The sequence below is a fragment of the Danio rerio genome, chromosome 17 (assembly GCF_049306965.1).
Source record: "Danio rerio strain Tuebingen ecotype United States chromosome 17, GRCz12tu, whole genome shotgun sequence".
NCBI classification, from domain to species: Eukaryota; Metazoa; Chordata; class Actinopteri; order Cypriniformes; family Danionidae; genus Danio; species Danio rerio.
In genome coordinates, this window is record NC_133192.1 from 39,531,108 (window position 1) to 39,554,730 (window position 23,623).

Genomic DNA, 23,623 nt, shown 5'->3' on the forward strand with positions numbered 1-23,623 from the left:
ATCACTCATTTAATAAGCAAAACAGGCCAAAATGTTGTTTAGCTTGCGTCAAACTGGATGGACAATTTACAAACATATTGAATACAAAGGCTGGTTATTTTATGCAATGAGGGACCTATTACAAATTAAAGAAAATTATTTGCATATTAAAACGAAAATATATAATACAACAACAGATCCTACCTCTTAAGAAATGACTTTAGATAATGTAAATAAGCATCAAGTTTTTTTTTTTTTTTGAGATTGTGTGTCTAATTCAGTAATGTGGTGCGTTCGCGTGGGTTTCCTCCGGGTGCTCCGGTTTTCCCCACAGTAGACATGCGGTACAGGTGAATTGGGTAGGCTAAATTGTCCTTACTGTATAAGTGTTTGTGTATGTGGATGTTTCCCAGAGATGGGTTGTGGCTGGAAGGGCATCCGCTGCATAAAAACTTGCTAAATAAGTTGGCGGTTCATTCCGCTGTGGCGACCCCAGATTAATAAAGGGACTAAGCTGACAAGAAAATGAATGAATAATGTGCAATACTAATTTAAAATACGTATCACTAACCTTATATGTGAAATAGCAGGGCCCGCTGTAGCACTTTCTCAAGAAGAGCAAATGTCAAATTATTAGCGCAACGCACATGTAGCGAGCTTATCTGTTTGTCGGAACTACTAGACACAATTTTTTTATCAACTATAATGTGTTTAATTAGTTAATTTGAAATTTATTTCATTATTCCAGCAATAATTGTTGAGTGAAAGAATGCGCTAGAAATATGCATTGCGGCTCCCTTTATTGTACAGGCTTATTGCACTTAAACTTTTTTAGGTTCGGCTCTCGAATTAGTAAGGTTATGAGTAAATGTTATTTAAAATAGGCTATTTAAAGCCTGCCATCTAGCCTACAATAACAGCAAATTTAATAATAAAAAAATAATAAGACAGGCCTACTTTGGCGTTGCAATAAAATAGTATTAATTATCAAATAAATAATTACAATATATAATTAAAATAGGAAGAAATAAATGAAAACAAATGGTACCCTTTGTTTTTATAGCAGGGCCCAAATAGTTCTTATTCTGGTTCTGGTAACAACTATTAAAAAGAAAAAAAAACACACCAAACAATAAAAACATTAGTAACTGATAATGATAATAATAATAATAATAATAATAATAATAATAATAATAATAATAATTATTATTATTATTATTATTATTATTACTATAAAGCCCTTGCTCTGAAACATTCATGCAAACCAGGTGCTCCTCGGAAATGGCTATCTTTGCTCTGCATCAGGTGCACAGCAGCAAGAAGTTTGGCAGTGAACTATGACTTTATTTTAATGACAAATGTCTAAGAATACTGCTTTACGTTTTTATTTAATTTATACATACGCAATGAATGTAAGCCTGCTAACTGTGTGTGGTTCAAATGATAGAATATGTAAACTTTGTTTATATATATAATTAAATAATAATAATTAAAAGCCTTCGTGTAAGGCTTTTATTTTGAGGGTGACGTCACGAGCGCAGATTTGGTTGACCAATTAGAGGAAAGTGGGCGTTTCAGCACCGCCTACATGTGTAAAATGAATTTTAAAGTCTTTTATCCGTTTTCCTACCCTAAACCAAAAAACGAAAATCCAGCCAAAATCTCGTTTTTTCGTTTTCTCGTGAGCAAAATAAAAACGGAAAAACGGCCGTTTTCTCCATTTCCTTTATTCCGTTTGAAAATGGAAAACAAATGAACAAAACGTACACGGACCCATGCTATTGGCTAGTGCTCCTCTTCTGACTCAAAAGAAGTCATTGCTAATGTAACGGTAAAGAGGAAAAATACAGATTTGCTTCCTTTTATTTGGCGAAAAAACGATAACCTATTTTAAAACTAAAGTAACTCTTTTAAACTACTGAACCCAAAAACCTAACGCCAAATCATTATCTCAGATTTTAGTTTATCTTTTTGTTGTTGTTGGGATATGCGTCTTGAGTGAACATGAGAACATTTTTCATACGGACGCCTCAAATCTTTCAAGTCATAAAGCCATTATTTAATCTGTTATTTTTACACTGGATAAGTTAAACGCAGGTATCTAAAACTGTGATGCTGTCGATTGACCACTAGAGGACGTCGCGGTTCCACTGCGCAATCTGGATTTAGAGCCTTTACCAAGCTAAAGGTAATTATTTTGCTAAAATAGCCTCCCATTTACTTTAGCTGTACTGTTGGTAGAAATAAAAAAGCAACTTCATTTATATAATTTTTTTTTTCAAGCAGTGTACAAACTTTTTATTTTGATTAAACAATGATCAAAGTAGCGTAGTATTCTCCATAAATGTAGTTTATTTCTCCTGCTCTTTCACAAAGCTAATTGATTCTTTTCAGACAATACAATATCAATGGGTTATGCAGGCTGTGTGTATATCTGTGTCAAACTGGTCCACACCTCATGCTTGTATTGTACAATAGCCTATTTGGATTCTACAGTTTATTTTGTAAAGATTATATTTTTAGTCATTTAGGCTGTTTTGCTTTCTATTAACAGAACAGAGCCTTTAGGCCAAATTATGTAATATATACATTATATTGTGTGCAGTGTATGTATAGTATTCCCCAATTATTAATTTCAGAACTTCAGAAATTTAACCAGCTCATTAAAGGAACACTCCACACTTTGTTTAGAAATATTCTCATTTTAAAAGTCCCCTATGTTAAAGAGAGTTTTTCATTTTTTGAATCCATGTAGTCGATCTCAGTGTCTGTCGGGGACACTTTTAGCTTAGCATAAATCATTGATTTGGATAAGACCATAAGCATTACATGGTAACTACAGAAAGGTCAAGCTTTAAACAGGAAACATGTTAAAACTCTGAATGTTTTGATTTAGATGCTAATGGTCTAATCTGATTCAATAATTTATGCTAAGCTAAGCTAAAAGATCAGCTGAATGGATAAAAAAAATGGTAAAACTTAACTGTTTACCTCCAGAAAAGTTGTGTTGAGGACAGGTGTGGATCGGTAGTGACTGCAGAAAAATAACTTTGTTGGAGCCACTTCTTTTCTGCATTTAAAACATTTTTAATACATTCAGTCGATCTCAGGGTTTGGTGGGGACACTTTTAGCTTAGCTTAGCATAGATCATTAATTCAAATTAGACCATCAGCATTACACGGTATAACTACAGAATAGTCAAGCTTTAAATAGGAATCATTTAAAAACTTTTTTAAATGTTTTGATTGAGATGCTAATGGTCTAATCTGATTCAATGGTTTATGCTAAGCTAAGCTAAAAGATCAGCTGAATCGATTAAAAAATCATTAAACTAAACTGTTTCCCTCTAGAAAAGTTGTAAAATAAGTCTATTTAAAAGCAAACAAAAAAGTGCAGTGTTTCTTTAAGTTCCAGACATTTACATTTGATCACATTTTGTCACGTAATCCTCACGAATTCATTTTAATCCCTATGTCACCATATCTCATTGAAAGGCTTTTCAGCATATGCGCTTTCTTTGCTTTCTCCAGTTTCCTGCCCTCTTTGTTGACTCTGTCAGAAACCCTTGCGGCTATCTAGGGCAATTATGTGTCACCTCCAATCCTTCATTTGCGATTTGGTAACTCTTCTGTCATCGCCTTTGATTGCAGTGACAGCACATGTATGAGCTCACCTGAATGTAGTGGGCGTGGTCTGCACCTATAAAAACCAAACAATCAAACTCCGCCTCCATTTGGGATTCAGCCAATCATCTGTCAACACTCCAAATATGGACAGGTCCTCACCCTTTAAGAGGCAGGTGAAACATAAATAGCTTTTATTTCCTCCCAACGTGTGTGCCGAGTCTCTGATTTCTGCGCTGTTTCTTTGAATGCCTTCCAGCTTAATGAAGCAGCAAAGCGCCTCACAATCGGAGACTCCAGCTCAAACAGTTCCAGGACTAACAGCCCAGGGGGGGGTTCGGTTAAATGAAGTGTCTTGCATGGGAACGGAGTCTGTGGGGAGGGGTATCACTACAGTTTTCTTTAAGCATGTCAGTCATCAAAGCTGTCAGGGAGCAGTGGAGCAGACGATGGCTTCATGCTGCATTTGAGGGGTGTGCCGAAAGCAGCTCATGTTGAATAGATTCAAGTGCCAGGACTCAAATCCATTTATAAAGAAGGGTTGAGATGGAGAAAGAGTCCATATAAAACATACAATGGGAGGAAATCTGCTGTACAACTGGGCCCGTGTCATGTGGTGTGCTGCGGACAGATGCGCATCGGTAGTGACTGCAGAAAAACAGCCTTTGTTGGAGCCACTTCTTTTCCTTATTTAAAACATTTTATGGATAGCTAGCAGAACTGAAATGTGAAATTTTAGACCCTTTGGGATGGAAATGATTATTAAACATTTGCACTTTCTTTATTACAGTATATTGGCACATGGTGCACAGTGACAGAAGGTTATGGTCTGGCCGTAAGATTCATAATGCGTTTAGTGATCGAAGGGTCATTGAGCGTAAATTATCTCAATTATCAGATATTTTTCATCTCCATTAACATGCCTCTGAAATATTTTTTAAAAATATTTATGTTTTTTATGAGTAAAAAAGAAAGTTAAAAACAAAATGTAAAGTTTACTATAAAATTATTGACATATTTTCATTCCAAACATGTATGATTTGCTTTCTTCTTTGAAACCAACACACTGTAAAAATTTGTACTTAAGTAAAAAGATTTTAATTTTAAAAAGTGAACAAACTCATAGCGTTTAAAGCGTTTCTTGACTTTAAAAAAGTGAGTTAAAAGTAGTTTTTGCCTTAAAAAAGTATTAAGTAGCTAAACTGTATATGCATAATTATATAAGAATTAAGTCAACTTAACAGCTACAAGTGGCTTTGCTCAATTAAAAAAAAAAAAAGTAAAGTCATCTTGTTCCTTTTAAAGCAAAATGTTACTCTTTTTTGAAGTGAGGTAACAGTAAAATAAATTCACTCTTAACAGTGCAGAAGAGAATTTGAAAAATATTGATTTGCATTGTTTTGTGTCTATATAATATATTGGACATGCTTCACCATAGCAATTTTTCAGCATTATACGGTTTGTGTTTACATCCTCTCTATACTACATGTATTTAGGGGACTAGGGAAAGTGGTGCATGAAAGCCCACCCATAAACTTAACCTAACCCATTGAGGCTTAAAAAGTTAGCACACAATTTGAAAAGTTGTTAAGCCAAAACAAAAAAAGTGGTTAAGAATTTTCATTAGAGAGGTTGTACTAGGCTAAAGCATGCTTCATTTTTACACATACTCGAGGGTCCATGTCTGTGATGTAAATATCGACGTCAAAACAGTATGCGTGTTACCTTATGATGTTTGAAAACGTATCCGCTTTGATTTGTTTTTGCACTACTTAGTTTGTCCACAAGGTGTCAGAAATGAACTGAAATCTTTTTCAGTATGCAAAGATATGAAGTAGAAAGGACAAGAGCAAAACTTAAAATTTGTTAAAAAAAGTCTGCAAATTTTGAATGAATAGGTTAAATTGAAATTAGTTCTTCAGCCTACCCCAAAAACGTACTAAAACATATGTTTGACTGAAGTTTCTAGGTAAAATGAATGCTACGCCAGCAACGTTTGTTCCTTTTCACACTAATGTTACTTACAGGGACATATTGACAGTTATATACAGTAGGTTAGTGCAGCTCTTTGCACAAAACCAAATAAATACCACCAAACAAACTGTAAATCTGATTGGTTGGATCTTGTCACATGATTAGTGGTGTGACTGCAGCATTCTGAAAAGTTCAGGGGCCTCATGTATCAATGCTGTGTACGCATAAAAACTTTGCGTACGCCAGGTTTCACGCTCACGTTTGGATTTACTATTGATTAAATGAACAAGAGAATGTGCGTTGGTCCACGGCAGCTTTATGCCTGGCGTACGTCCATTTCTTGTGTGTGTTTGTTTTATTTCCATTGGCAACTCCTAGAGGCAATTATGTTAAATTGCACACTACAAAGTATCTTTGAGCCGTGCAATAGCAGCTGTATGGGACGGGATCATCCGCATGTCTAGCAGATAACGTTACATAAGGTTTCCACACCATGCAGTTGACCAGCCAAACATTAAAGCGCAATTTGCCGGTTTTCACAATGTAATCGGAGCGATCAGCTGCACGCACATTGCTATAAAGGCACCATCTGAAGACGCATTTGCATACGTGAATCGGAAACATTTCCATTCAATAAATGTACAAATAATATATGATGCTCAAATGGGCTTAACATAATACACACACTTATTATTGATTCCAACTTGTCTTCCTCGTGATGAAGAGTAGGCAAAATCTGATGTGTAGTGGAGAAAAGAAGAATGAGTTCATCAGATGCTGGATTAGAAGTTCATGATAGAACGTGTCAAAACATGTTGCCGTGCGCTTTACGAGCTGTGCCACTCATGCTGTTGTTTGCTGCTCTCTTTAGTTATGTTGTCTCTGTCAATCGGTGATGGGTGGGAATCACTCAACTAGCTCATTCCAACGAGTTGTGCTATTTGCACTTAGCCTAAATAGACACTACAAAATTTTACACCTTTACATCGGACCATTTCTTTTTTAATTCACTCACATTGCGATGTTCAGATCCAACTGCGTTAACCGCGTCAGCTAAACTCTCCACTCTATTTTTTTATTTTGTTATTAATTCCGGAGGACAAACTTGCAAATAACACCATTTTCTCCAGCCTACTTCCGAAAGGAGCCCCTCCAATTCACATTCTGTTCAAAGTTTCTCTTTTAGCTTGCTTTTGCTATTACTTATTTGTTTGGTTTTGCCAAAGTCGTTACCATATTTATTAAGGGGAGGAGGCAGGGAGGGGTTTTGCGCTCGTGCATGTGCTCTCAGTTTTACGTTAAGTCCAGTGGCGTAGCGCAAAATGCGGAGGCCCCCCTGCAGGGATCGCTGACGGGGCCCCCTGATGAAGTGGGGGGGGGATATGTCATACGTCAATTTGCATATCACTGACGTCATCACGTTCTACCGTTTCTGTTTGTTTAACAGCCTATGGTTACTAAAGGGGTATTTATAATTGCACTACACTTTATATATGCATGTTTATTTAACTAAATTTATTGCTGTTTGAATACAGTATGTCATTATAGATGTGTAGTGAATGTGCAGTAATCTCTCATATGTAATAAACTCAGACAAGTTCAGAAACTGTCACTAAAATATCTGTGATTGTGAACAAGAAAAGAATAAACGGTCCAATTAAATTGTTAAAATAAATGAGAAGTAGATCGGTATGACTGTACAAGGGAAATACCTTCACACTGCCTGTGCTAAATCATTTGTCGTCGGTACGCAGAGGGGTGATCTGCTCTTGGGCTGCAGGTGGGAGAGGCTGCTGTACGAGGATTGACTGGGCCGCCTGTCAGTGCTGTGAGGCGGGGGAGGGGTCGGCGGCATCACACGCAGCTCGTTGAGAAGAGTAGGGACGGTACAGTATGGACAAATGACAGTCTAAAAAAATCTCCAATAACACACAAAAAAGTCGCTAGATTTGTCGCTGGGGGGTCTGAAAAGTCGCTAAATCTAGTGACAAAGTCGCTAAGTTGGCAACATTGGCGGCAAGCAATCAGAATGAAGTAGTCCACCGCTTGAGAGGTGTTCAGAGAACACAGACCTGTGAACTTTGGTTCCGACCACAGTTGTTCCCAAGAGTTTGATTATTGCGGTTGCCGGATTTTCAGTTATTTAAAAATCGCGACGACGCAGGGCCCCCTAATCACGCGGGCCCCCCCGCGGTGCGTGCCCTGCGGGCCAGTCCGCTACGCCACTGGTTAAGTCGGATGTACAAAGAGAATATGCGTGTGTTTCATACATCTGAATTTTTTTTCATCTGAAACATTTGCAATTTTAACCTTGATTTAATCTGTACAGTGGAGTTTGTTGTTAGATGCGCCACCTGGTGGATGTTCTGTGTAGCACAACACATTTATTTCAGGTCCAAGGATAGTTTGACAGCAACCGTGGCTAGCCGCAGAACAAAATGAGGCGAGAGAAAAAAAAAACACGTTTTAAATGGCCACATCTGTACTTGTAAGCAAAAGATGAGAAATGTGTATGGCCCCTAATGGTGTCTATGATTTGTAATCGAATATGTTTGTCTCAGATCTATCTCTATGCAGAAACATTTTCTGGTATGGTCAGTTTGCTCAGTAACTCGCTTTGTACGATGTTGTACTTCCACAAAGTAATGTAAAAGTAATGTAAAATCAAGGTAAACTATGTGGCTGCAGTGCACTTTTCTCTCACGCTTTGCTATTGAAAACACTATTGGTTGGGTTTAGAATACAGTTTTGGTCAGTGGTTTGTTAGGAGATCTGTATGACAAGCTCCGCCTCCTCATGGACACGCACAAGAAAGACGTGTGTCTGAAACATACAGCAAAACATACCTTAAGAAACATATTTCATATTTGCAAAAACCTTGCTGAAGGCTGAAGTTAAAAGCCAAAGCGTACATTGAGCTTCACTGTCCTCTAAATCAAATCCAGTCTTCATAACCCAGGGTTAAGCATTGCACAATCTGGGGGAAAATCTTGCCTTAGTTTGGAGTTTAAAAGACCGTGTCATAGGGTTGAATATAGAGTGTATAGTAATGTATTGTGCGTGATTGAATAATATTGTGCTGCAGGCCTGCATTTCCATTTTCCTCTTGGCTCTTTTTCAGTTTTTTGGAAATTTTGCCAATAATATCATTTTTAAAATCCAAAGCAAACATCCACCTGCAGGAGTGTACTTTGTGGCTGCTTATGACAGTTTTTTAAACGGTGGACAGCTGTAGTTCTCATTCTGCTTGCTTTCCGCCGTTATGTAAACGGCTATTGCTTATCTCCCACTCGGCTTTGCATAACGTTACACAGAGGTTTCCCACACTGCTTTGCATTTTTACCGGAGTATTTGAGCAGCAGGCTCTCCTGTTTTCTTTCTCGTGTTTTTAAGATAAGAGCAATAACTTTCCACTCATTTTTCGGTGGTTATGTATCTTCTGTTAAATTTAGTGCTTTGGTGCTTAAGGGTGAGGCTTCAGTGTAAACAGTAAAGCAGATGCCAAGTGGCTGTCAACCGCTGTCACATCTCTGAGTGACTGTTGTCTGTAGCTTCAGCACGGCTGTGTACGACAGAATAGATGAGAATGGGGAAGAGGAATTTGTACAAGCATGGATGGAAACCTTGGTTTATCTCTGCATGGTGTGATTTAAAGGAGGCGGTGTCCATTCACTATCTAGCAGATAGTGCTGTCAAAGCTGCCGCCTTGTGAAAACAATGCCCAGTGTTTATGCTAAGTTAAAGTAATAGTTGAAAAGCTTTTTACACGTCATCTTAAACTTATGCTTTCATCTGTGGAACACGGGAGGAGGAATTTTGCAATAAATGGGGATTAGAGCTTTCAAATTTCAAAAAGGCACTGTCAAAATTGTCCATGTTTTTTTTAATCATGTAAAAGATTTTACCTTAGTTTTTTTATTTTTTATTTTATTGATAATAACTTTAATACAGTCCACATTCATACTGAAACAATAAATAATAATAAAAAAATGCTAAAAAAAAAGACCAGCACTCTCTCAGAAATAAGCAGAAATAAGGGTGCAAAAGCTGTCACTAGAATGGTAACCTTTTAAATGGTACACTTTTGTAGCTAAAGGATGCAAATTAGCACCTAAAGGGAATCTACATTTATCGGCCACTTTATTAGGTACACCTTTCGAATTGCTTGTTAATGCAAATATCTTATCAACAAATCACATGGCAGCAACTCAATGCATTTAGGCATGTAGACATGGTCAAGACAATATGCAGCAGTTCAAATTGAGCATCAGAATGGGGAAGAAAGGTGACTTAAATGAGTTTGAACATGGCATGGTTGTTGGTGCCAGACGGGCTGGTCTGAGTATTTCAGAAACTGTTGATGTACTGAGATTTTCATGCACAACCATCTCTAGGGTTTACAGAGAATGATCCAAAAAAATAGAAAATGAGTGGGTGGTCTGTGTGCGCAAATGCCGCATTGATGTTAGAGGTCAGAGGAGAATGGCCAGACTGGTTCCAGCTGATAGAATAGCAACAGTAACTCAAATACCACTCGTTACAACCAAAATATGCTATGCTGAGTCTCGATTTCTGCTTCAACATTTGGATGGCTCCAAATGTTGAAGAATTCATCAACAGAATGGAAGCATGGATCCATCCTGCCTTGAATCAATGGTTCAGGTTGCTGGTAGTGGTGCTGGGGTAATGTTGTGGGGGATATTGTCTTGGCACACTTTGGGCCAATTAGTACCAATTGAGCATTGTGTCAACGCCACAGCCTACCTAAGTATTGTTGCTGATCATGTCCATCCCTTTATGACCACAGTGTACCCATCTAATGATGGCTACTTCCAGTAGGACAGCGCACCATTGCTTAAAGCGTGACTCATCTCAGACTGGTTTCTTGAACATGACAGTGAGTTAACTGTACTCAAATGGCTTCCACAGTCACCAGATCTTAATCCAATAGAGCACATTTGGGATGTAGTGGAGCAGGAGATTGACATCATGGATGTGCAGCCGACAAATCTGCAGCAACATGATGCTATCATGTCAGTATGGACCAAAGTCCTTCAGGAATATTTAAAGTAGTTTGTTATGTTACAAAAGATTAAGGCATTTCTGAAGGCAAAAGGAGGTCCAACCCGGTACTAGTATGATGTGCCTAATAAAGTGGCGGATTAGTGTATATTAGTATCTCAGAGTTGTAAAATAGGTACCTTTACATTTAGGAAAAGCTCCATAAACCTTTAAAGGTGTGCAATATCAATTAGTGTTGATTTATTTAACATGATATAACTCAATTATATTTATAGAAAAATTCTGCACAATGTAGACAAAGGCTCACTAGTGGAGAATGCATGAAGATTTGTGTGAGAATTGTAAGGGGAATGTATAGAAAGCTTTGGGTGAGAAACTCATCGTCATTTAACGGATTAAATTTTCACCTCCAGTGAACTGTTAACTGTTGCAGCAACGTCAAGTCAGTGAGTTTAACTGGAAAACCGGATCAGTCAGATGTGTGGGCAAAACCAGTTTGTGAATTGAATCAACTGATTCATCAAAAATATGAGTAAACAGAGTTATGTAACAGACTCATTTTACAATGGTACTTATGAAGGTGCATATATTTATCAATGAGTGATAATGTTAAGATTTCAATCCTTGACTCAAAGCTTTCATATACTGTAGTTTTAGAAGAGTTGGGTGGTGACTTACGCTAAGTGAATGCATTTTTATAAGTGCCTGTGTTTTTAAATGATTGGAAAACAGCGCACATGTACAACAACGTAAGAGTGAGAAAATTTGGAACAAATATGGGACAATTTGGGTGAAGTGAAACCGTACTCGCTATTTTCGATGTGTGGCTACTTTTAGTTTGCTAATGCTCTTAGTTAGTTTCTCCCTGCCTTGCTCCGTTTCAGAATTCAAAGACTTTTCCAGACTTTTTTGAATCCAGAACTTGTAAACCACACTAAAGCTCTCCAGGTACTGTGCAGAAAGTGTGAATTATGGTAATGGCTCCTGGCAGGGGAGAAAATAAGCGCAGTTATTAAAATGAATAGCTGCCGCTCATCCTGCGGTCCAGACCCCAGGCAGGGGTGGGGAGCCAGGCCTCTCAGCTTTCTTCCATCTCTTACCTACACTTCCATCACTGCTGTGCGTGTCTTCCCATAACACGTCAAAGGCCCCTCTCTGCGGACTTTTCCGTAGTTGGTTTGGCTCTGCACAATGGCATGGTTAGGCGTTGGGCCAAGCACTTGACGGCCACAGAGTCCTCGGCCCCATTCTGCCTAACATCCTTAACAAGCTCCATAAGGCTTGCTGAAGAACCAAGTTTGTTCCTGAGGAACAAATCCACCCCTAACTTAGCCTTTTGAAGTGGGAATACAAGTATTTGGTACAAGCTGACGTCACAGAACCCAAAAGTCAAGAGGCTTAATCTTTGTTTTTGTCTCCTTTCCCGAAACATTTCTTCAAGTCTCTCAAAGTTCTCATCACACACCAATTTTTTTTTTGTCCTAATGACAGATGCAAGCCATAAGACATTAATCCTAACCCTTTAAGTTGAGCAACCGTGCATGTGAGAGCAGGTAACAGATTTGCTTGTTCCGCTCCAGGCTATCCAAACGGTTGGTACCAAACAGCTGTACTGCAATGTTTTCCTTTTGATAATCAAAGAGTCGTGCAGAACAGATCAGTTTATAGCTTATTTTCCCTCATATTCCCGCATCATTTATCGAGCGAGCTGAAGGAAGTCGTTAGTTTTCGTTCGGTTCAGTTGAACTAGATTAGCGTAAATATATTACTATAATAAAGATAAAGGTATCGGTTATGCTTTTAATGAACTACGGATGGGCGTCTCCTTCAAAGCAGCTGCTGGCTGTACAAACTTTATGATTAGTATCCAAGTTTTAAATGTAATGTGTGTGTGTGTGGCTTTAATAAGGTATTAAGAAGAACAGCTGGAAGTTGTGAGATCTATGCGTTTGTTTCCACAAAGTGCATCCAAACCAGTGTTTGACGGGAAATGATTTTCTAGGACTTTAAAGCATTAACTCTGAATTGACTATCCACTCCAAGCGTGCGAGTGTGTATCAGCCATCACGATTCCTTTCTGTATGATTTCATCGCAGTGGTCTGATCCTGATTTAATCCAGATTTTAGCTGTGTCCAGGGATGCTGAATGAGGTGGCGAGCGATGATGAGGCCTGGGGACAGAGTAACGCTACAGCAGTCTTGGCCGGGCTTTTTGGTGTAAGAGCACACCACTGGGGTGCACGATACAGTGCGAGTTGTGTTATTGCAGGTGTGTGTGCATATTACATCTGATTATGAAATATGTGAGACGTTTCACTACCTCTGTTTTTTCAACTGCTCGGCCAGTGTTAAAGTGGCCATTTGAGGTTTTAAAAAAGCAGTGAAATTTCCGCTCCTCACACAAGAGCCACAGAGAGAGAGAGAGAGAGAGAGAGAAAGAAAGAGAGAAATGTTTTAGAGTACGTCCAGCTGAGAAAAAAAAATCAGGTTTATTTTAAGAAATGTTTGTTGGATGACGACTGGCTGGAAATGTGCATTATGACTTGTAAAGGTGGGGTCACTCATGATCTAATATTCAAGCCATGTGTGTTTGTGTATAAGCACCATCATTGTTCTTAATTGGTGTTCATAAAAGTCCCACACAGGCAGTGGTGGAAAAAGTACTAAAGAATCATGCTCAAGTAAAATTACCATTACTTGTAGTGCAAGAAAAATGTAGTAAAAGTAGAGTAAAGGTATCTTTGTAAACATTACTCCAAATATGAGTAAAGAGTAGACCTTTTAAAAGTACTCAAGAGCAGTAAGTAGTGAGTATTACACTGTGAAGTTGATGTGTTCTCAGTACATGCAGTTTGTGCAGGGTTGTGTAAACCTAACATTCTGGAGTTAATTTAGTGATCTTCCTTTATTCGTTTCTTCCTTCCAACCTTCCTTTCAATGTATGTTTGCTCTGTCTTCATTCATTTATTTGTTCATTCATTCATTTTCGCTCGTTCCTTCCTTCTTCTTTCCTTCTTTAGTTTTGTTAAGTCTTTCCTTGAATTCTTCCTCCATTCATTTGGTCCTTCCTTCGTTCCTCCCTTCATTCGTTCACTCATTCATTCGTTTGTTCATATTTTTGTTCCTTCCTTCATTATCCTTTTTTCATTCATTCATTAATTCATTCATTCTTTACTTCCTTCCTTCCTCATTCCTTCTTTCCTTCCTTCTTTAGATTTTTTTCAGTCGTTCCTTGAATCCTTCCTCCACTCATTTGGTCCTTCCTTCGTTCTTCCCTTTATTCGGTCACTCATTAATTTGTTCGTTCATTCTTATTTTTGTTCCTTCCTTCCTTGCTGCCTTCCTTCCTTCCGTCCTTCATTCATTCATTCATTCTTTCATTCATTCATTAACTCATTCGTTCCTTCCTTTCTCCTTTCTTCCTTCCTTCTTTCTTTAGTTTTGTTCAGTCCTTCCTTGAATCCTTCCTCCATTCATTTGGTCCTTTCTTCCTTCCCCCCTTCATTCATTCTCTCATTCATTCGTTCATTGGTTTGTTCATATTTTTGTTCCTTCTTTCATTAAGTCCTTTTTCATTCATTCATTCATTCATTAATTCATTCCTTAGTTTGTTCAGTCATTCTATGAATTCACCTTACTTCATTCATTTGGTCCTTTCTTCCTTCATTAGTTTGGTTCTTCCTTCCTTCATTCAGTCCTTCCTTCTATTCCTTGTTCGGTCCCTACTTCGTTCGGCCCTTCCTTCCATTCTTCATTCATTCCATTTAGTGATTGTTTAAGGCTGTTTGGTGATTTCAGTCATCATACAGTTGACATCCTTCATTTTGTCATCAGTGACTGATATGTAGTCTATAAAAAACTTTCTGGGTCATTGCGTGTAAAGATTTTGGACATCTTCTTGGGCATTTTTAATGCTTTCAAAAGGCTTGATGCATTTATAAAGCACCCATGTCTTGAGGTTGTTCAGTGTGGGGCGATTTACTTTCTATGTGCAATTCGATTGGACAGAAATCGCTGGACTGATTTTTTTTTTTACTTTAGCCAATCACCATAGACAAGAAAGAAATAAAGTAGTGACTGCAGGTTAAAAGATAATATTGGGGTAAAAGTACTGATACAGCACTAAAAATGTACTGAGGGGAAAGTAAAATTACACATTTAACTTAGTAAATCACAATTCCTGAGCAAAACTACTCAACTACAGTAGTTTGAGTATTTGTAATTTGTTATGTTACTCCGTTGCAAACAGGCACAGCATATTAGAGATGGGTCAAAGTGGATGTTTAGTCATCCAGCTAAACAGTTTATTTTTTTGTAGTAATGATATAAAGACCACTTTTTAATGCACAATTGATACAGCTACACACACATGAAGATAGACATCTTTGTTGCATCATGATTACCATAATTTTAATTAAATATGTACAGTACTTATGGTGCACTTATAACATGTTATGATATCTCCAAGAATGTTAATCATACCCTATTTAAATGATTCAGTCCGTTTCAGGTTGTGTTGTTCATTATTCTCTTATTTATCACATAATGTTGAAGGACACAGAAAATTCACTATGTATACATGTTGCTGTATGAATAGCTATCATTTTAATTGTTTGAACATATAATAGTGGGCAGATGATCTCAAAAATTCAGTATGCAATCTGAAATTACGAGGCTGACGCAGGAGAAAATTGGTTTTTACAAGTCAGAAACTTTTAATGGCAGTAATTCCAACTTGATGTGAATGCATCATTACTACTGATGACTCAGCTAGTCATTTAGGCAACCCACCAACTAGTCAATTTCAATGATTGGTAGTGGTTTACATTCCTATCATACAAATCATGGTAAAAAGCTGTTATTTGCACATCTTCTGTACTCACAGAGAAGGGTTGGTCTTCATATACTGTTGTACAACTTGCTGAAAAATTGTGGTCTAGGTGGTTTTCCTCTCTGACCATAGTAGTCCCAATGGGCTCATTGACTCTCGGAGGACCTGTAAAACGCTTTGGAGCCACAGGAGCTCAAGCGAGAGGCTCATTTGGGTTTCTATAAAAAGTTTTAGATTGTAAAAAGCATGATTTAGTTTGTTAAAAAAAGACCATGCTTGCATTTGGCATGTTGTTTTTGGAGCTGAAGCAAGTTTGAGTTTGGTTCAGTGTTGGCTCTTTTCCCTCGAAACAGGGTCTTGCTGTCACTGTGTTTCCCCTGAGCAATTTTTCTTGCACCTTTCTTTTTTTACATTTTTACAAATGTTTTGTATTTGGTACCCCGTCAGCAAAACGACCTCTTCATTGACACCAAACCACAACTGGACTTCATTTAGCCTTAATATTAATGTTTTTTGTAGCAGTTATAATTCAGTTCTGAGCTGAACACATTTTCATTATAAGAGAAAACATATGCACAGTCATTTATTTAAGCTTCAGGTGTAAAGCCATATAGCCACAGTCTTAAAGTGAAAGTTCACCAAAAACTCACAATTCTGCCATCATTTACTCATCCATCACTTGTCACAGACCTGTTTGAGTTTCTTTTTTTCTTTTAAATACTAAATATTTTTGAAAAAAGTTGAAAACCAGTAACCATTGACCACTGATTTTTTTTTTTCACATTATGGATATCATTACTTATCGAATTCTAACATACTTCCACAGATCTTATTTTATGTTCAACAGAAAAAGGAAACTCATAATGGTTTAGAAACACTTGAATAGTGTAATAGTAATTTAAATTTTGTGATAAACTATATTTAATTTTTCATAGCATTGTTTCAACAAGATGGTGGAAACAATCCTCAGAGATTTTGGTTCATTTTGTCATGAGTGATAACACTATCTAATGCAGTTGCTGCAGATTTGTCGGTGCACAGTCATTCCCATTGGGCATCTTGATGTCAAAACAACATCAAATTGACATTTAACATTGGCATCAAAAACACGTTTAGCACGTCCTGTAATTGATTTTTCATGCGTTTTTTGACACCTTTGTTAGATGTTAGTTTAATGTCATTTTGATTCAATTGACATCCAATTTATTTGATTTCTGACATTTTTTTTTACGTGTTTTTGATAATGTTTTGACATCAAGTTGCCCGCAGGGTTATGTAGATCTCTAAATAAAGCACATCTCAAAGGTGCTCTATTGAATTGAGATCTAGTGAGGTCATTTGAGTTTAGTGAACTCTTTGTCATGTTCATAAGATTGTTTAGATCAGAGATGCCTTAAGTTGGCCCATGGTAACCTTTGATTTGGCCCGCTATCCCATCTGAGAAGAATTAGAAATGAAGGTTGTAGCGAATGCCTTCAATAGAGATCTTCATTTTTAATTTAACGTCACTTTTTGTTTGTTTGTTTAATTGTTGAGCTACAAAAAGTTAACTGAATTTAAATGATTCAATCAAATGTTGCATGTGAAGCAGATTTAAAAAAAAAAAATACTGTCAATTAAAGATAAGACATACACAAGACATTGACGAGCAAATCAATGCAAAGGCAGGCCCAGCTTGACTTGTGTATTTAGCATTGTGTTATAATTGTGTTTTTTTATGTTTTTATTGTAAGAAGTTCATTATAAAATGTAAAAAAACAACAACTTATAATTATTAATTTGATTGAAGTATTTTTTCTATTTATTTTTCAATATTAATTAATTAGGAAATTACCATGACAGATATTTAGCCCACACCCTCAATCGAGTTTGGTTTTTGATTCCTGTTTTAGATATTCAATAGAGATGCCACGGTTCTCAACATAATATTGAACCGTTTTGTATGACCTCCATGGCTCAATACGCACTTGTGAATTGCTGTTTTCTTTGTTTTGCATTTAAATAGTTTATGTGCTTTTGTGTGTGCCTCTAAATCCATGAGCTGAGATGAGGAAACTCCTCCCCGCGAGTAAATATCCAATTACTATGCTCTAAAGTTAGGGGGCGCTTGACCATCATTCCATACTTTAACATGGTGAGCTGCGGTGAAGTAAGGCTAAGTCAACAGTACAAGGAAGCGCCGGCGAAGTGAGGCAACAGTACAAGAAAGCGCAGACATCTTTCAAATCAGCAGTGTGAGGACATTCCGGTTTTGCCCGTAAGCATAATGCCAATAAAAGAAAAAAATGGTGAACAAAAAATAACTGCGTGCAAGCATTGTTTTACATGTATAACCATGACTGCACATCTGCAGCGCCATTACCCAGCATTATCACTGTCTGAAGACAGGATAGCAGAGAAGGTAATAAAGTCCTCCAAATAGCAACAACCCTTCGCTAAATCTTTCAAGCAAACATACCCAACTGGTTCCGAGAGACACATAAAATTAACAAAGGCAGTGCGGGTGTTTATTGCTAAAGATTTGCAGCCATTTTTGGTGATGGGATATGTGGGCTTTTGTCATTTTATAAAAGCACTCGATCCGCGTTACAGACGACAGTCTCACATTTTTTTAGCACCAAGATAATTAAGATGGGTTATTTATGTTTACTTAAGTACAAATATGTTTATTTGAATTGGTCAATTCATCTTTATTAACTTCACATGGATGTTTATTTTCAAAGTGCAGGATTTTATCTGTTCCCCAGTTTGTACATGGGCTACCAGCAGCTGTGAGATTTCAGTGTTATTTTTTTTATACAATACACTAGGAACTACTGTACTTTTCTTGGCTTTTAAGTAAAACAAAATGAGTATTGCAATAAATGTTTTTTATTTTTTCTCTCTTTAACCTCTTACTGTTCCTATTGCCTATTGCCTATAAAAAATAAAAAATAAAAACACGTGTCAGGCCATGAGAACCAAACCGAACCGAAAACTGTGTTAAAAAAACGAGGTATGTATTGAACCGTGTGCTAACTGTATTGTTGCATCCCTAATATTCAAGCATTGTGACATGGCATATTATTCTGCTGGAAATAGCCACTGTGGTTATAAAGAGATGGACATGGTCAGAAACAATGTTCAGGTAGGCTGTAGTGTTTCAACTGGTACTATAGTTAGTGGCCCAAAGAGAGTCAAGAAAATGTCGTCCACACCATCACACCTCCAAAATTGACACACAACTACTGCTCACTTCATGGTTGTGCATGAAAAAGTTATTAGAGCAACAGTTTCAGACATATTCACAGTAGCCTATATGGCACCAACAACCATGCCATGTTCAAAGTCATCAAATCTTCTTTCTTCTTCCTTCTGATGTTCAGTTTGAACTTCAGCTGATCGTCTTGACCATGTTTAAATGCCTAAACAACTTGCAAGTGCTGCCATTTGATTGGCTGATTAAATATTTACATTAACAAGGATTTGTAAAGGCGTACCTATCAAAAACAGCCCTTTTTAGAAGGCCTTTTAAAGTGTGTGAGTTTGAATGGAGAGCTTGGATTATTTCATGTGAATGAACCACAGCTGTCAATATGTTCCGAACAGTTTTATTATAAAATGACACAATTAACCCAAGTATAATCGCCTCATCTGTTCATAGTTAAGATGGATTGATGTTGCGTAAGCGTATTCCATAAGCCAACTGCTCTACTCATTGCAGATCATTATGACTATAACAGATATCTTGTTTTGTTTCTGTTACTAGGGCTGTGAAACAGACCTCTACATTAGCCTGCCAATATTTGTGAGTCCTACCAGCCAATGAGGTGCTTCCCAGTGGGATTTGATTGGCTGACAGCTCGTCACCAGACAGACGGAGCAAAGCCCAAGTTTATTATGATGTAACAGCGGGAAAAGTCTTTTCAGGCGGCTCGCGCTCTTTGTTTTTGCTCTTTTATTTTGTCAATGATAAATTGGCTTGTACACACACATGCACACACACCAACTGACATTTAGCCTATCTCATTATTAAGATTGCTACACCTCCTCAGTCATGTTTATTCTTGCTTTACTGCGATGTCAATCACTTTTTTCTCACCATGTTAACAATGAATGGAAACTAGGTTGAGTTGACGGGCAGGGCAAAGACATACATTTTGAATCAGAATAGTGTCATGCTCTCATAGACATACATATAACAAGAAACAATGTGCTTAGGTAATTTTCTGTAAATATCGCCACCTTGGAATTATAAGGTTCTCTCTGCATTTTGAATGATTTTTAGATATTGAACAGCATGTGTGTAAAATTAGTTTTTTTAAATAAAAAGTCTTAAAATGGAAGCAACTTATAAACAAAATTGCCATAATATAAATAAGTTGTCATTTAATAAGAATATGTCAATAACTTAATTTTGACAAAAATGTAAGGTAGAACCTTATAATTCTAAGGTGACCATTTAACTATAAATAAATGTCTTTCTTTTTAACTCCATTATGCTAAAGTTTTAAGAAAAAGTCCACCAGTTTGCTAAAGCTGACATTCAAAACAAAAACTGAAAAATATTGCAAAAAAAAAAAAATAAAAAGAAAGAAAACATACTTTATATATTAAAAATAATAATTGAAGTCCTATCTTAAACATTGTATTGGACTGGATTCGATGAAAACAAGACAAACACACTGATACAGAAAAATATTGTTTGCTGATCTTAATGTCGCATGTCCCTGCTCTTGGTGTGGATCATATTACAGGAAATAGTTCATCTGAAAAGAGTTAAATAGAAATGTCAGTCACTCAGTCATAGACACAACAGAACAACAGGCGGTTAATTAAAACGGTTTATGGCAGAAGTATAAAGACTCAAATATCCTAGACAAATGTAGCTACATGTTAACAGCAAGCTTTAAGAATTAGGCCTCCATCTATGCTAGTACGTGAACAGAGTATAAATGCTCAAGCTTGACTTCATGTTGCCTTTCAAAGGGTGTTTAAATAATCAAATCAAATCACTTTTATTGTCACATTATCAGCAGCATGTGTGCTATGATGAGTAAAAAGCTTAGGTGCTGGCTCCAGACAGTACAAAATACAGACATTGCAAATAAAATGACGGTGCTAAATACAGACTGTGCAAAATACAAACAGTGCAAAATACAACAGCATACTCCTCAAAAAAACAAAACAAAAAAAACAGGACAATGTAAAATTGACAGCGGTATGTACAGTACGATATGTCTGTATTGTCATCTTTTATGGTCAGTTTTCTCTTAATCTCTATCTCCATGTCAAATGTGATGTTACACATTTACCTTAACGTAATCTGACCACTTTTGGATTACATTAGATTACTTTTGTGCAAACCCTTATTTGATGACACATATATTGAAGTAGAATAGTCTTGTAGTATTTTGACATTATTGGCATAAAGGAACTAATTACTTTAAATTACTTTCAATTTTCAGATAATTTAATAGCAATTATAATGTACTTGCTTATACACAAAGATAACAATTCTGTATAAATCAATTCAGACAAGGAAATGGATAGTATTTTATGTTATACAAATATATTTTGCACAATAATTTTTAGTGATTGTGGGTTACATTTATCACGACAATGCATATGCTTAAGAAAATAGAAATATAGTCATTATTTTATAAAATATAAGCTATACATTCAGAGGTTAGTAATTTTGTTCATAAATGCATTTATTTTTTATTATTGCCATATTTTGCATATTAACCCAATTTCGTTCAACTAAAGAATGTTCATGCCTAAGAAACAATGAAATAGGGTATTTGTCAATGTACACTGTGAAAAAGTTAAGCCAGTACAAAAAACAAAACAAAAAACAGAATCCTTATTTCTTTTCGCTTTTTCTTGTTCACTCAGCTTTTGAAATCATCAGCTGCACTGACCTACAATTATTTGTCAGTTAAGCAAAAAACATTTAGTTGGGTTAACATAAGATTATTATTTTTCTGGAGAGGTGAACTACTCTGTAACAAAACTTTTAAAGTTGTGCCAACTGAATATTTTTTTCAAGTTGAGCAAACAAAAACACTCACAGTCCTTATTTCCTTTAGTTTTTTCTTGTGTACTCAACTTTTGAAATCATCAGTTGCACTGATCCAAAATGTTGAGTAAACAAAAAATATCTTGTTGAAATTAATACTTAGAAATAACACATTATCAGAACAAACAGATATAGTTAAATTGAAAAAAAGCTAAAACACTAAAACAGAGACAAATGTTAACAAAACTTCTATTAGACACAGAATTAAAAACAGGACAGGAGGCAAAACAACAATAACGCTAAACAAGACAAGGATCAAAACATCACAGGACAAACAGGGAAAATGCTTTGCAATGCTGCACAGGGAAAAACAGGACTCAGCAAAGAGTCTGTGCGAATAAGGTGTTTTTATAGACCAAGTAATCAGTCCATCATGAGCTTCCAGCTGTGTGTGTATACTCAGGAAAAAACAGAAACTGGTTCCTTAATTTGAATTTTAGTTTGAGCATTTGATTTGTCCTGTAATTTTTACATGATTTTACTGAGTTCAAGAAAATTAAATATCAAATACATTTTGGATTAGTATTTGAGCGTTGAGTGTTTGATTTATCATTAGTTGTTTTAAAAGTCCCATTAATAATTTGATCTTTTTAGGCATTTGAATTATCATTTTAATTTTGTTAGGAAAAACTTCCATATATATATATATATATATATATATATATATATATATATATATATATATATATATATATATATATATATATATATATATATATATATATATTTTTTTTTTTTTTGTTTTTTTTATCAAGCGAACTATGTAAATGTGAGATGAAAATTCACATTTAAAGTCTTTCTGCAGTTGTGCCCATCATTAATGTTATTATTGGTGTTACTACTATTTTTGTCGTTGTTATAGGGTTAGAGATACTGCAGGCTTTATTTTTTCAAGTGAGGAGGTCTGAGATTAACTCAAGTTAAGTTGGCAGAAGCTTTTTTGGGTGAATTTGTAAAGTTTTGCTCACAAAAATAATCTTTTTAAATTAATGAACAAAATTTTGATTTAGTTTAAAAAAAACAAGTTAAATGCAGTCGTACAGACATTTTTAGTCGATTTAACTTTTTTCAAGTTGGATTTTTTACAGTGTATGTAATAGGGTGTCATTAATTTAAAACGTTTTAAAGTTTTTAAGTGTTATTTTAAACCCTAAAAGTTTGACTCAGTTTGATGTTTTATATACATATATATATATATATATATATATATATATATATATATATATATATATATATATATATATATATATATATATATATATATATATAGTTGCAATCAGAATTATTTAACCATCTTTGAATTCAGAATTATTAAACCCCCTTTGAAACAGAGCCAGGAAATCTTCACAGTATGTCTAATAATATTTTTTCTTCCGGAGAAAGTCTTATTTGTTTTATTTCGGCTAGAATAAAGAATAAGAAAATTTAAGGTTAAAATTATTAGGTCCTTTAAGCTTTTTTTTTTTTTTTTTTCAATAGTCGACACAGAACAAACCAACATTATACAATAACTTGCCTAATAACCCTAATTAACCTAGTTAAGCCTTTAAATCTCACTTTAAGCTGTATAGAAGTGTCTTGAAATATACCTAGTAAAATATTATTTACTGTCATCATGGCAAAAATAAAATAAATTTATTAGAAAATGAGTTATTAAAACTATTATGTTTAGAAATGTGTTGAAAAAAATCTCATCTCCGTTAAACAGAAATTTGGAAAAAATAAATAGGGGCTATAATTCAGGTGTGCTACTAATTCTGATTCTAACTGTATATATTCCATTTTTTATTACTTTACTTCCTCACCCTTTTCAGAATTTTGATGAGTTTCCTCCTTTATAAAATCACTACACTAAGCCAACATAATCATTAAACATTTAAAAGCATGCCGAATGAAAGGTTGATCCCATGAAGACTTTTATGACTGTACAAATATTTCCTGAAATTTATTTGTAGAATTTCTGTATGAACTAATTTACTGTATATGGTCCATTGATTAAGATAGTTCTGTAACTTCAAGCACAGTGAGGGTCACAGTGAGGTCAAGATACTGGCGGTCATATGTTTGTACTTAAGGAGCTGATAGCAGACCGATGCTCTTGACAGTGGCACTGCGGGCGGGAGGCTCTTTCT

At 35.9% G+C, this 23,623-nt stretch overlaps 1 long non-coding RNA gene across 3 annotated transcripts; it reads left to right on the top strand.

Moving 5' to 3' along the window:
* The first annotated feature begins 1,716 nt into the window (after window positions 1–1,716).
* LOC141378431 (uncharacterized) lies at window positions 1,717–19,957 on the top strand. 3 transcript variants are annotated; one of them, XR_012393064.1, is made up of 4 exons: window positions 1,717–1,810; window positions 2,067–2,167; window positions 3,631–3,775; window positions 3,863–5,708. It is a non-coding gene; the product is annotated as an uncharacterized lncRNA (long non-coding RNA). The 3 variants fall into 3 exon arrangements; XR_012393065.1 differs by lacking the exon at window positions 3,863–5,708 and adding an exon at window positions 19,179–19,905 and having other exon boundaries at window positions 1,730–1,810; XR_012393063.1 differs by lacking the exons at window positions 1,717–1,810; window positions 3,863–5,708 and adding an exon at window positions 19,179–19,957 and having other exon boundaries at window positions 1,941–2,167.
* Window positions 19,958–23,623: the final 3,666 nt, after the last annotated feature.